This window comes from Acomys minous (genome assembly GCF_964271855.1).
Source record: "Acomys minous genome assembly, chromosome: 18".
Taxonomy (NCBI): domain Eukaryota; kingdom Metazoa; phylum Chordata; class Mammalia; order Rodentia; family Muridae; genus Acomys; species Acomys minous.
The window spans coordinates 26,087,992-26,103,155 of record NC_140501.1 but is presented as its reverse complement, the minus strand read 5'-3'; positions in this window follow the sequence as shown (position 1 = coordinate 26,103,155).

Sequence of the window (15,164 nt, the reverse complement as noted above, 5' to 3'; positions counted from 1 at the left end):
CAAAACACATGAATGTACCCACATTCACACACCCACATGCATAAACACACAAAAAGAAAGCTGAAGCTTAAGTCAGCCTTTAAGTTCTTTTTTTTTTTTTTTTTTTTTTTTTTTTTTTTTTTTTTTTTGGCTGTGACCAGTAAACTCACTGATGTGAAGACCCAACAAGAAGAATATCACTGGATCTTTCTAGATGACAACAACAACAACATCACAAAAACAAATGTTTACAAATCTTGAATAAGTTGTGGCTTTGGGTATCTAAACAGTGTTAACATTCTACATGAACAGGTACCTGTACAGATTCACATTTCAGATTGAGGCATCATAGAATTCTAATACAGTTTGTGCCCTGGCATAATCTTCACATCCTTTTTGCCTGTGTATTGCCTTGAATTGATTTTATTAATCAGTAGATATGTTAAGGCTGATTTGTAATTACAACATACACAAAAAAAAAAAACAAACAAAGAAAAAACCAGGCATGGAGAGAAGACAAGAATAGGATCTGTCACCCATACTAAAATCAATATTTCTGCAAGAGATAGGAACATCTTATTGCCAGAGAAAGGAGAGAAACCTTACTTCTTAACCAAGATAGGACAGCTAAGTCACCTGCAAGGTAATTTCTCAAGTGGAGTTTGCACCACTTATATTGAGTAATAACATGAAAAGTCCAAACCTTAGTATAGAAGACCCTTCCATATCATACTTTTCCTGAAACCTCTACCTCTGCTCAACAGTGACTCATTACTATTACTTAGAAATGTTTTTAAAGAGGTCATACTGAAGTTATATTCTAATGTAATAGAACTTTACTTTTTCAGCTAGCAAAGTGTGGAAGATTAAAACAAAAACAACAACAATAGAAAAGGGGTGTATTTCAACTCTGGAGGTGTTTCTAAAAAGAATCTCTAAAAAAGAACATCTAAAATTCTCAAATAAAGCCAAGGAATGCCTTTGTGCTTTGCCAAGAATTTTCAAATAAGGTACTTGCTTTGATTTTCTTACCTCTGAAATATAAAAAGCTGAGATATTAGTCCTGTTGCACAATGATAGTACTTCATATGTAAGCATCTCAGAACTAAGCAGCTGATATTAACCATTGTGTTTTTAATTTCTTTAAAACTTTATAATCCCTTTCCCCACTGTTTTGTTTCTGTGAATCTCTCTCTCTCTCTCTCTCTCTCTCTCTCTCTCTATATATATATATATATATATATATATATATATATATTTTTTTTTTTTTTTTTTTTTTTTTTTTTTACTTTTTGGATTTTACTGCAAGCTTTGAGTTTTATATTATGAAATTAAAGTGCTCAGATTTTTCTACTTAAATATGCCTGTTATTATGCTATGTTTTTCTACTCATATTTCATTTCTTATTTGATTACTGTTCCCATCATTCTGGGTTCTCTGCTTATAACCCTATGTACTCAACAAACTTCTGCATGAAATGGAACTTTCTAAGCCTTCATTGTAGTTGACTGTCTTAATTGCTTTACTTTTTCATTTATGTTTTATTTATTTTGTTGGTGACATTGAACCCAAAGGTTATTGTTTCCACCAGACTGGCTGGCAAATGGACTTTGGTGAAGTGCATATATGTGCCTGTGTCTCCTGGCCTAGGAGTACAGAAGCACACCAAAAGCACATTTTCGTTTGGGCTCTGGAGATGCTAATATATGTGTTCAGTTTTTGCATGGCAGATACTTTACCACTAAGCCATTTTTCTAACTCTGATTATGTAAAATATGAATACAGGAGGAAAGCCTTATTCTGCGTTGAAACCTTTACGTTTGAATTGACACTGCTCAGTTTGTGTGTGCCCCTAAGCTAAGTGTCCTATGGAGTTGGGAACAAAGCTCTTCAAAAGACTCCTTGCCTATGTCTCTGAAGGGTGTAATGGGAAAAGCAGCTCTTCAAGAGGTGGGAAATCAGAAACCATAACAAGTTTCTGGCCAAGCTCTTATATTTTTGGTTGTGAGCAGGCCACCAAGAAGAGATTTGATACCCTATGAACATATACATGGAGAGAAGGTCCCTTTCAATCGCAGTCATGGGTGAAAGGGAGTAGGGCAAAAGAGGGAGGGAGGGAGGAATGGAAGGTCACAAGGGATAGAATAACAATTTAGATGTAACATGAATAAATTAATAAAATATTTTTTAAAAACAAGCTTCTGGCATTCTATTGAAAATACAGGCCAATGTAGTAATAGGTAGAAGAAGAAAACAAAGATTTCCAACAGAGTGACCAACACCCTACCCCTACTCCAGTTTCATACAGCACCCTACAGCACTCTACAGGTTTTTTTTCCTCTCACATAATATATATTTTCCCCTCCTACTTCTCCCAGTTCCTGCAGACCTTCTCTCCCATCGAGATTCTCTCCCTTGCTGTTTCTTATTAAGAAACAAACAGGCATCTGAAATATTAGAATGAAATATCGAAATGAGAAAAACACCAGGAAAGTGAGTGATAAAGGAGAAATGGAGTATACAATGTGACAAGATATGTCACAAAGTTAGGTCTGGATGAGACAGTTTGGATATGAAACATCGTTTTCTCCAAGCTTTTGAAGTATTCAAATATGGTAATTGTGACTAGATTTCACTGATTAAGAAACATTTCATAAAGTGTTTAATATTTATGACCACATGCCTGCAAAAATTATCAACAGTGATTATGATTACAATTATAAGAAATATTAATTATTAACATGTTATTAAATAGTATAATAATTGCCCTAGATTGAGGATTCAAGCATTCATACATCAAGAACTTGCTGCGAAAGTTGTAATGTTATTTTTTTCTCTGAAGTTACTCTAGGGTTTCTAATAAGATATTAAGGTAAATATGCTATGCATTTAAAAGTACATACTTAATCGAATTGAAGACCCAGAGATGAATCCACACATATTTGCCCACTTGATTTTTGACAAAGAAATCAAATCTATTCAATGGGAAAATGATAGCATCTTCAACAAATGGTGCTGGTCTAACTGGATGTCTACATGTAGAAAAATGCAATTAGACCCTTATTTGTCACCATGCACAAAACTCAGATCCAAGTGGATTAAAGACCTCAACTTAAAACCAGAGACATTAATTCAGTTAGAGGAAAAAATGGAGAACAGCCTGGGACACACAGGCACAGGAAACAACTTCCTGAACAGTACACCAACAGCCCAGGCCATTATGTCAACAATTAATAAATGGAACCTCATGAGGCTGAGAAACTTCTGTAAGGCAGGAGACACTGTCAGTAGAACAAAGCGACAGGCTACAGACTGGGAAAAGATCTTCACCAACCCTTCATCTGACAAAGATTTAATATCCAAAATATATAAAGAACTCAAGAAATTAAACAACACAAAACCAAACAACCCAATTGTGAAATAGGGCTTGGAACTTAACAGAGAATTCTCAACAGAGGAATATCAAATGGCGGAGAAACACTTAAAGAAATGCTCATCCTCGTTAGTCATCAGAGAAATGCAAATCAAAAGGACACTAAGATTCCATCTTACACCCATCAGAATGGCTAAGATCAAAAACTCAAATGACACCACATGTTGGAGAGGATGTAGAGAGAGAGGAACACTCCTTCATTGCTGGTTCGAATGCAAACTAGTACAGCCACTTTGGAAATCTATATGGTACTCTCTCAGAAAAATGGGAATAGGGCTTCTTCAAGACCCAGCTATCCCACTCTTTGGAATATACCCAGAAAATGCCCTACCACACAACAGGGACATGTGCTCAACCATGTTCATAGCTGCTTTATACATAATAGCCAGAACATGGAAACAGCCTAGTGTCCCTCAGTAGAAGAATGGACTAAGAAACTGTGGTACATTTACACTATAGAATACTACTCAGCTCTTAAAAACAAGGAATTCCCGAAATTTGTGCACAAATGGATTGATCTAGAAATTATCATAATGAGTGAGTTCACCCAGAAGCAAAAAGAGACAAACGGTATATACTCACTTATATCAAAACACTAGTACAAGGGATACGTCCCATGAAAAACTTTACTTACCAAGAAAGTGGGTCAGAGGAGAGGACAATCCGATTGAGACTTTAGGCGAGAGTAGCATGGAAGAATGGGGAAATAGTAGGACCCACAGGGTCCTGGAAACCTACAAGAAGAACTTTATGACAGGCAGATCTGGGTACTTGGGGTCCTCCTCAAATTAAGGCACCAGCCAAGGAGTATATAGGCAGTACACTTCGAACCTCTACCAAGTCCTAGCCGACAAATATGATATTCTCCACCGTTGAGTGGAGAGTGAGATTTGACTCTCACATGAACTCTGGTGCCCCTTTTCTAACCACGTCCCCTGGATGGGGAGGCCTGGAGGTACTCAGAGGAAGGATAGCAAGTTACGAAGAAGAGACTCGATATTCTAAGAGCATATATAGGGGGAGAAGGTCTCCCTCAATCACAGACATAGGGGAGGGGAGAAGGGGGGAAGTGGGAGGGAGGGAAGAATAGGAGGAAACAGGGGAAAGGCTAACAATAGAGATGTAATGTGAATAAATTAATTTTAAAAATTAAAAATAAATAAATAAATAAATAAATAAAAGAATTGTCTGTAACATAATGTAGAGACTTTTTATAGAAACCTTACAAACATTTCGAATGTTATATATGGCTCATTAGACTCTGATCAAATCAATTACCAAGAAATAATCAGATGTTAGCCACTTTTGGTAAACTCAGCAACTTTTTCTCAAGACATCTGGAGAAAACCTCAGCCAAATAAACAGTAAAACATTGGTCCAACCTGATGCTTGAAAGCTAATCTTATGAGTGAAATAGAAACTCTTCCTTGTGGGAACCTCTGCAAAGCTATCTTAGATGAAGTTTCACTGAAGAAGATTTCAATACAAAAGGCTATAAAATGTTGGCACACAGGAGAGATGGCTCAGTATGTAGGAAGCCTTCTACTAAAGCAAGAGGACAAGAATTCAGATGTCCAGTACCACCACATAAAAGCTTCAGGGAATCCTGAGAATATCTGTAACTTGAGCCCTTTAAGGCGGAGATCTTCAATTTACAACCCTGGAGTACACTGGTCAGACAGTATAGTTAATTAAATCTGTGAATGTAGGGTCAGTGAAAGAACTTATAACAATAAAATTTACTAGACAGAGTCTAAGATAGTTAACACAGAACTCCAGTTGCTACATGTATGCACACACATACACACACACACGCACACACACACACACACACACACATATATATATATATATATATATATATATATATATATATATATATATATATACATACACAGGTACTCACATATCCATGCGGACAAAAATGAGCACATAAACACATATACAAAGTGACTTTAAAACTACTGAAAAACAAATAAACATTAGTGAAAATAACATTATAAATACAAGTATAGTATTAGACCAATCATATTATATAATACTACTTCAAAATTTTAATATTCTTAATATATGCATATAAATAAATAATATAATGCAATCTAATTGCAGTGAAACATGTAGATAAACTTGAGAAAAATATATGTGAACTTAGAAACTCATGAATGGTACAAAATGTAGAATAAATAAGAAATATCATATTTCATTTGCGGCAGTGGCTCTTCATAAGTTTGCATCTTCTACAGAATATCTAATTGAGCTACATAAATTATGTTATTTCCTCTCACAACAGTTTGCTATAATTACTATATTTTACATAAACACACATTAAGTTTTAAAAACATTCGCTTGGTAGGGTGGCATGTACGTATAATCCCAGCAGTAAGAGGAAGCTTTCTATTATTTCCTAATTGTATTACGTTCTCTCAACTAGAATTAAGTAAAATTCATCTTAAATAGACAATTCAAATATATATATATATACTATTTTATGGTCCAAGTTATTAGTCTAAAAAATTAACCAATCAGGAGCTATGCCTGTAATTATTCACTTATACCAATGATATGTACAAATACACCTGTAAAATACTGGACACTGTGATATATTTCATGGTACATGTAATTTCAATTTCCTAATTAGCTGAAAGAAATAGTAATTTGTTTTAAAATGATGACTTGAATACAGAAAAATGAATAAAATATTTATTATTTTTTTAAAGTTATAAAGTTAACCACTTACTATTGTATGGTTTACAGGAATACAATATCTTAAAATTCTACTTTAAACTCTACAGTAAGCACAAAACATTATCTAATGCAAACAGTAATTAAGGATGCAAATTATGGTCTTAGTGTCCTTATCTCAGTCCTCCAGACATGAATACAAAGGTTGTTTTGAAACTCCAATATTTAACAAATCTAAAAATTATAACTGTAGTATAACTAAAATATATGAATTCAAAACCATATAAGAACACACTACCAATCATCTATGGGGGTATGCACAGAACCATGGAACACATTTACATCATTTTCAGCTGTATTTCAGCATTGACTGTATTTTATATGATATTTGTGTGACACTAGTAAATAAAGGTGAGACACTTGAGCTAATATTTCTGTTTTATCATTAGCTAGCATTATTTATTTTATATAATAGCCCAATGGTATACTTTTTGTTATACTTAAATTGTACCTTTACTTTTGGAAAATAAATTGAAGTAACACTATAATTCATTTATACAGACATTAGCTTTATAGTTTTAAAGGCTTATTTTCTGCACAATTTTTTCATGGAAATAAAATGTATGATGGATTGTGTCGATACCGCCCCTGTCCAGCAGGAAAGACACCAACACCAGGAACTCTTCTTGCAACAGTTTTATTCAGGATCCTTGACTACCGGAGTGACCCCGGGAAAAGCTCCCACAGAACCTTTATAGTGTGCCTGTCCTATCAGAAACTGCCATGTCGTCACTCCTGGTTGGTGCATTCGGATCACGCCACCTCATGCTATGCCTTGTTCAGATCACACCAACTCACGCTATGCCTTGTTCGAATCACGCCACCTCATGCCATGCCTTCAGGCATGCGCATAAGGGGCTTGCTCACTGCGCATGCGCATAAAGTTTACTCACTGCGCATGCACAAAAGGGGGCGCATTGCACCTGGGAAGCAGCAGGGTGTGCTGCTATCTGTGGCTCTCCACAGGATTGAGGAAGAAATTGTTAGCAAACTTGCAAACTTGAGGCAAGAAAAGAAAGGGGTTACTGCACACAAAATGTTAGTGGTTTTTATTTCACATTTAATTGTTTTTTCCTTTCTTTCTTCACAAATATTGGACTGAATGATTAGAAACCAGGAACATGTCCTTAAAAAATAAGAATACTATCTACCTTATTAGAGAGAGAGAGAGAAAGAGGGGGGGGCACAGTGGTTAGTAGCACTAGTGGCTTTGAAAGTTCTATTGCAAGTTGTTAAGGATAAATAAGTTATACAAGTTAATTGTTAGTTGATCAAATCATGCTCATATAAATTACTAGTCTATTTTCATCACAAGAATATACATCTTAGGCGCAACAGATAGATATGGTTGTATAGAAAGATAAGGTAAAATAGTTAGACTAGGTCTTCAAAAACCTCAGAGACATACAAAATATGGCATTTAAAAGTGCTCTTATTATTTTAAAGATTCACTGACCATGAGACAGGTTAACTCCTGGCAACACCCAGCCTACCTCAAAGAAGATGAGCATCCAAGAGCCTTCTGATGGAGATTGCTTCAAATGTGGCAAACAAGACACTGGAAAAAATGTCCTCATTTCTGCCACAGACAGAATTCTCCTTAAAAATGGACAAGCTTGGATGCAGGCAGTCTATGGCCAAACTCTGCCAAGACAAGGTAAGCAAATCCTCAATAGTTCCGGCCTCACAAATATGTCTGTCAGATATATTCGGCCAGAAGGCTGAAGATGACGCTTGAATGTTATAGTGATTTTGGGGTGATTGTTCAGCTAGCAAACTGTCTCTGTCATCTTCTCATTTGGGAAGCTATTAACCTGCACTCTGTTATACTTTGGTAATCAATTTTAATCCTTCTAAAGTCTCTGGTGGGGATGAAGACCAGATAGATGTTTTAAGTTGACAATGATGAGATATGATAGATATTGATTTACATTCATAATTTTAGACACATCAAGACAGGAAAGATGTTTTCTTCTAGGCTTTCAAGTACAAATAGCCAAAACACTAAGAATGTAACATTTATATAATTCCTGATTGCATCATGGTTCTTCTTGCTATAGGGAGCATATTATATATTTGTGCAAAAATAGATGTGTATATGTAAAAAATAAAAATGTTTAATTTAAAAAAAATAAAAACTAGAAAACTTTTAAAAAGGTAAAACAGAACATAATGTCAACTCTGTATTTGCTGAGATTAATAAATATAGTTATTAAATGAAGTTACCCCTGGCTTAGAAAGTACACTGTAAAGTATTTTGAAAGAAAAGCAAGGCTTATATACCTGGCCTTCAAAAAATTTTAAGGAAATACATGTACACATGGCAAGAGAGCTAAAGAAGAACAAATGATAACACAGGTGTAGTAAAATGGTGAGTGTCATATGAAGTACAAATAAAGAAAACAAATGATTTGTATTAATTTTTTCATTGTTTAAAAAAACAAGATCACTGATTTTTTGCTCTTCCAAAGAACCAAGTTTGCTTTCCAGGACCAAATTTGGTTTGCAGCACCTACAAGGTTGCTCAGATTTGCTTCTGGCTCTAGTTTCAGGAGACCTGGTGACCACTTCTGGTATCAGTGGACATAAGGCATCATACAGACAAGGTGTTCAAATAATACAAAGTAAAAGTAAAAGCAAACGAGCAAAAACATGTTAAATTTAGCATTGTGTAATTGTGTTACATACTTATGTGACACAATCTCTGTAATAGCTATATATAGCGAGGTGTCAGATATTACCAGCAGCAGGTGAACTTTTGAGAATATTTGTTCAAGTGGAATAACTTTTAAAAAATCAGATTTTGGGACAGAGTAGCAAGATGGCCGTGGCCGGGGTATACTGTATCTGAGTGGCAGAAGACCAAAGCCTGAGGTTATGGTGAGTAACCTAACAGCTCACCCCAAAACACTAACATCTGTGTTTCCCATACTGGAAGGGGCGTCCCTGCAGATGAGGATGCACAGTTCCAGGTCCCTCTCAGATGTCTCCTGGGCCTACGAGTCAGAAGACATGCCGTGGTGCCAGTATGTTCTGCCTATGCAGAGCGTGAGTCCCCAGTTCCAGGGGCGCTCCACAACAGCAATCAGACCTTGGATCGCTCCTGGTTACCTCAGGGCAGTGCCTAGATAATTTGGCTCAGGATTCCAAGCCCAGTCCTCAATTTTACTGGTTCCCTTGTGGATACCAACTGGACAATAGAAGCATACAGGGCATGGTCCAATATGGCAGAACCCAGCGGAAGCTCAGTGCTGGGAGCACAGCACCTGCTTGGCCACCCAACATCTGAGGGTTGAATCCAATTCTGCAAAGCCAGCGCCCAGCTGAAATCCTAACTCTTAAAGCCTGCTAATGAACTCCCTGATCTGCAGGATCCAATTGTGACCCAGCCCTCATTATTGGCCATCCCAAGGAGGCCAAGAGAAAGGCCCTTGTAATGTTCAGCTTAGAGCCCTCTCCCTGTTGACTCCAGACCAGCTTGTCACACATGAGACAAGACCAGCAGAGGTGAGCTGTACTTGGGCTCTGACCCACGTTATATGTCTGCCAATGCAAGGAGGCCTGTGCCAGGCTATCAACATTTAGCTAAGAGTACCCTCTGCCTACTCCCATACTGCCTGGACATTAGAGACCACTATATAAACAAGCGGAAAGAAAAAGAATCACATGGCCATTCCATTAGATGAAGAAAAGGCCTTCAACAAAATACAACATCCCTTCTTGGTAAAAGTCTTGGAGAGATAAGGGATGCAAGGCTATAAGGCCTATACCTAAGCAGAATAAATGCTATATACCGGAAACCAATTGCCAACAATAAATTAAACAAAGAGAAACTCAAAGTAATTCCACTAAAATCAGGGACAAGATAAGGCTGCTCACTCTCTTCATATCTCATAAATATAGTACCTGAAGATCTATACAGAGCAATAAGACAACTAAAGGAGATCAAGCAGATACAAATTGGAAAGAAAGAAGTCACAGTATCGCTATTCAAAGATGATATATAATAGTATATATAAGTGACCCCAAAAATTCCAACAGAGAATTCCTACAGCTGATAAACACCTTCAACAAAGTAGCTGAGTACAAGATTGATAATAATAAAAATCAGTAGCCCTCTTGTATACAAACGACAAAGAGCCTAAGAAAGAAAATAAGAGAACTACATCCTTCAAAATAGCCACAAATTGAACAACTGTGCTACTTGCCTTGAAAAAAGAAGCGAAGGAATTTCAATAAAGTCTATAAGACATTCATGTTAATAAGCATATTTATAACAAAGACACCACACCATACTATATTTTTAAAAACAAGAAAGAAGATACTGTCTCCTGACAATGTTAAACAGGAAGGCAAAAGTTAAGGACTACATTAATTAGAAAAACCAATCTTTTAATCAATGTTTTAAAAAAATGTAAGGACTAAGGAAAGTTATGTGTCTATTTTGAAAATTGCAATTTATACTTTATTTGGCAATAAAAATAGGGAAATTACAGCAAGAAATATAAAGAAGGCCTTAAAAATTATGCACTCCTACTTAGGTTAAATTGTATTTTAAGATATAAGCTAAGTATATAATGCACTTCAAATATTTTTAACATCATCTTCCAATATATCTTAAATAAAGAGTTAGTATTCTGTACATTTCAAGAGACAACTAAAATTAATTTATGTGTTATGTCAGTGTCACATATACTCTTACCCTTTTAGTGTATTGCCAGCTAGCTGCTCATCTATATGCCAAAGTTTTCCACACATTATCATTATACCAATTGTGTTACCGGTAGGTTTTCCCTAACTGACTCTCCTCTCCCAAGACAGAAGCTTGGGTTTTAAAGAGATAGCTTTCATTTTATATTTAAAATCATTCATGCAATAGTATTTGTTTCTTCTGTATTATGTCGAGTTCTTTCCACAGACATAGATATTTTTCCTTTACTTCAAAATAAATATTTGACATTTAAAGTAATGAGACATTCACATTCAATAACATTTAATAATAGAAAATATACAAATCACATTTATAATAATTTTAAAATATTTTAACAATAAAAAGCTGTTTATCTTAAGATAATTCAATGAACACTGTATTAAACTGCAATAAAAAAAAAAACCTATTGTCACCTCCAGAAAGCTAAGTATTTAGCAAAACACTTGTTTCTTTAGTAGGTAGATATTGCTTATGTAGGAGAAAATTGATGTGGATTCCAGAACAACCTGAATTCTAAGCAATTTTTAATTTACAGGCTTTTGAAACAGGTTCTTTAGCAGGTACTGAAAGGACTTTTGTATAAGCAAGTAGGCACTTTTTTTTTTTTTGAGTGCCTATAGGAAGTTTGATCTTGGCAGCCAGCTTTCTCTTTCTTTCCTTCTTAGTGTGTGAATGTGGGTGCACATGCAGCACAGCAGGTGTGTACAGATCAGAAAACAACCTCTGTTATTGCTCCTTGCCTTTCATCTTGTGTGAGGCAGGAAGTCTTAGTTACTTTTCTGTTGCTGTGAAAAACTGCTTTATCAAAACACTTTAATGGAGAGAGAAGGAAAGTTTACTTTTGCTTATAAAGTTCCGTGCAGATAGATCATGACAGGAAAGATATAAAGGAGGTACAGGAGGCACTGCTGCCAAGGAAGAAGAGTGGATGGCCACATTACATATACACTTAGGAAGCAGGAAGTGAAAGGGAAGAGGGGCTGCTTTAGGAAGCCTCAATTGGTCTTGTAATAGCCTATAGCCTAAAGGTTCCATAAGCATCCAAAAATCCCACTGTCTGGGAGAAGTCCTAAGACATGTAAGAATACAAGAAATGATTTATAATTAAGCTTAGTTATTTTGGTGTTAAGCTATTTTTAGGTCTAGATAGATGTAGTAAGTTGATAAAGATGAGATATGATAGATATTGATTTACATTCAGAACTTTAGACTCACCAAGATAGGAAAGATGTTTTCCTCAAGTCTGCCAAATACAAATAGCCAAAACACTGTAAATGTAACATTTATATAATTCCTGATTGTTTCATGGTTCTTCTTGCTGTAGGTAGTTTATTGTATATATGTGTGAGAATATAAATGTATGTGTAAAAGAAAAAATTATTATAAAAGGAAAAAATTTTTAAAAAGAGAAATGTTTCTCATTTAACTCCAAACAAGTTTTGTTGTTGCCGTTGTTGCTGCTGCTGCTGCTGTTGTTGTTGTTTTGTTGTGTGCTGTTAACACACTCCAGAGTAGCTGTGCAGTGAGCCTCCCAGGATTCCCTTGTCTCTCTTTCTCACCCATCACACCCAAATGACCACTTTATTTTACAGGAGGATTTAAACTCAGGTCCACACGTGTACATGACAAAGTTTTTGATCCACTGATCCAACTTGCTAGTCCTCTCAGAAGCAAGGTTTTCTCAACCTCGAGGTAACAATTGACATTAGATAGGATGTAACCTGCTATTGCAGGAACAGAAATGCAAAACTGATGCATTTGATAATTTAGGCAAAGAAATATATGGTTTCCATTCGATGATTCATGTATGTAGTGACTATATAATCATGCAAGTGATCATATAACTGATAATATCATTATTGGATATCATTAGAACTTTTCTATATTTTGAGAGTAAACCGTGAGATGTAAGAGCTACTGCTGGCATTCAAAATGAAACACATGCCAATTACTTGGTTTTATGAATTGATCTGGAGAAAAATTAATAATAGTCTGTGACAAACTTCTCTTCATATCATGTCACAAATTCATCAAATGAAACCCTCCAGGTGGTATAATTAGTGTCCCATCTGTGATACTTTTATGAATTTTATAACTGGCAAGATAGGCAATGATAAATGGTTTTATGTTACAATATAGATCTCTACACATAATATATTTACACAGAAACATGTGTGCACTTATGTCTTTATATGAAAGAGATTGTATTACATTATTTTGTTTAACATACAATTGATTAAATATTAATTACTAATAACAACAGGGATGTTCTGTCTATACATCTTTGTGTCACATTTATACATACTTATAAAATTATCAATAGAAAAAGGATTTAAACTCAGTTAAATTAATTTAAATGAATTAATAATGGCCTTAAAATAAAAACATTTATTAATAATATTTTGTATTTATCTTAATTTAAGTTTTAGCCATAATAAAAATTTAGTATTATAATTAGCATTTGTCAACTCTCTTCCTTCTTTACATATATGTATATATACATAGTAATGTCTCCAATGTATATATGTTGTATATATGTATGTGTATTTTGTATATGGGTTTGTGTCTGTGTGTGTGCATAAATGATTTATTTTTTATCCCCAGAAGTACTTTACACCATTGTCATCTAATTATGGGAAACAGAAACTTCTGAAACTATACTGTTTTCATTTAATTGAACTTAGTACTAACATAAAAATTCTTGTAAATTCTTGCCTCAAATATTTTTACAAGGTTGCCCTCTTCTGGCCAAAGCAATTATTTCACTTCTTTTTATCTGTGGCATTCTTTTGCAAAGTTACAGGAAAACTCATTTATAACAATCTGGCATCAAACACATAAGTAGACAGACATTACTGAACAACAAAAAAACAGGAAGGCCTTTTCAGGATTTCTAATGCACATGGTCTTCTATTAAAGTCCACTTATCTAATTTCTTTTAGATTTCTGCTTCACTGATAGTCTAAGAATCATATGCCAAGCTTGGTAATAAGTTAATAAATGAAGTGAATGCTTGAGCTGTTCCAGATGGACTTAAACTGCCAGTGCTGCCATTCACCAAATAAAAAAGGAGGCTCTATTATACAGCTGGAGTTCAGATTCCAAGTGCAGATTTTACTTGTGTACTTGAAAACAGAACTGAAAGTCAAGCTTTACTTAATATTTATTTTAAAATCTGAACTTTCTATTTTAAATTTGCATACCTAGTTGAAAACCATTAAAAGAATGAGGTAATTAGACAAAGAGAAATGAATGCTTACATACAATACTCATAACAGTATACTTAAAGCAGTATTCATGTGTATGTGCTTTTGTGTGGATGTGTGCAATATGTATACTGCACAGGCCAGAAAAAAGCACACCCTGGAACTGGAGTTACCAATATGCTGCCAGAGAACATGGGTGTTGGGAACTGAACCTTGGTTCTATGGGAGCTCATGAAATTGACTAAATAATCTCTGAAGCTCCTTAAAAACAAAAACAAAGTATGTGTATTTACCATATTAATTATTATGCTTTGATTCTTAGGATTTTCATAGAATTTTAGAGAAGCATAGATCGATGTTCGGTCAAATCTATTCTTTAAGAGCCTTTGTTGATAGATTCCACACTTTTAAAAATACTGACAGTGCAATGACCATCAGAAGGTCAAAAAAGCTAACAGTGGATTAATAACCAGGCTATGTAAAGAAACAAATTAAAACAACAACAAAACAACAAGAGGTAAACAAAAGAAATAAACTCTTGGGAACAAACACAAGAAACATTCTAAATGCTACCGTTTCATGCTCAGATTCCATTTAATCACAGAAGGAAACTTTATTCAAAGTCCCATGCCATAGGGAATCTAGAGGCTTCACAATCGCTGAACCTTTTGTTGGAAGGAAAATGTTGTCCAAGTCCAGCCATCTGAAGGGCAACTTCTTCATCATTCTGGGAGGGTCAAACTAAGTTCATGTTTCCAGGCTCAGGAATCAAATGAGTCCTGAAAGATAGAAACTCCCTTATTCAACCTCTGATGTCAAACTATGAGTGGAAAGTGCTACAGCCATTGGGCTTCTATTAGTTTTATTTCATCCTTTAAATATGCTCTACAATGTCTCTTCTAGGTTGTGGTTTGTCACCTGAGTCAGTTCGCGGGCACTGATCAATTAGTTGCAGGTTGATTACAATTTTTTTTTGTCATTTGTATTGAACTGGTGTTTGAGTTATGTTAGATTTAAGTGGACACCATGACAAAACAAACAAATAAGCAAAGAACAGCAGCAACAAAACTCAGTCCATTCAGAGAATGGGATG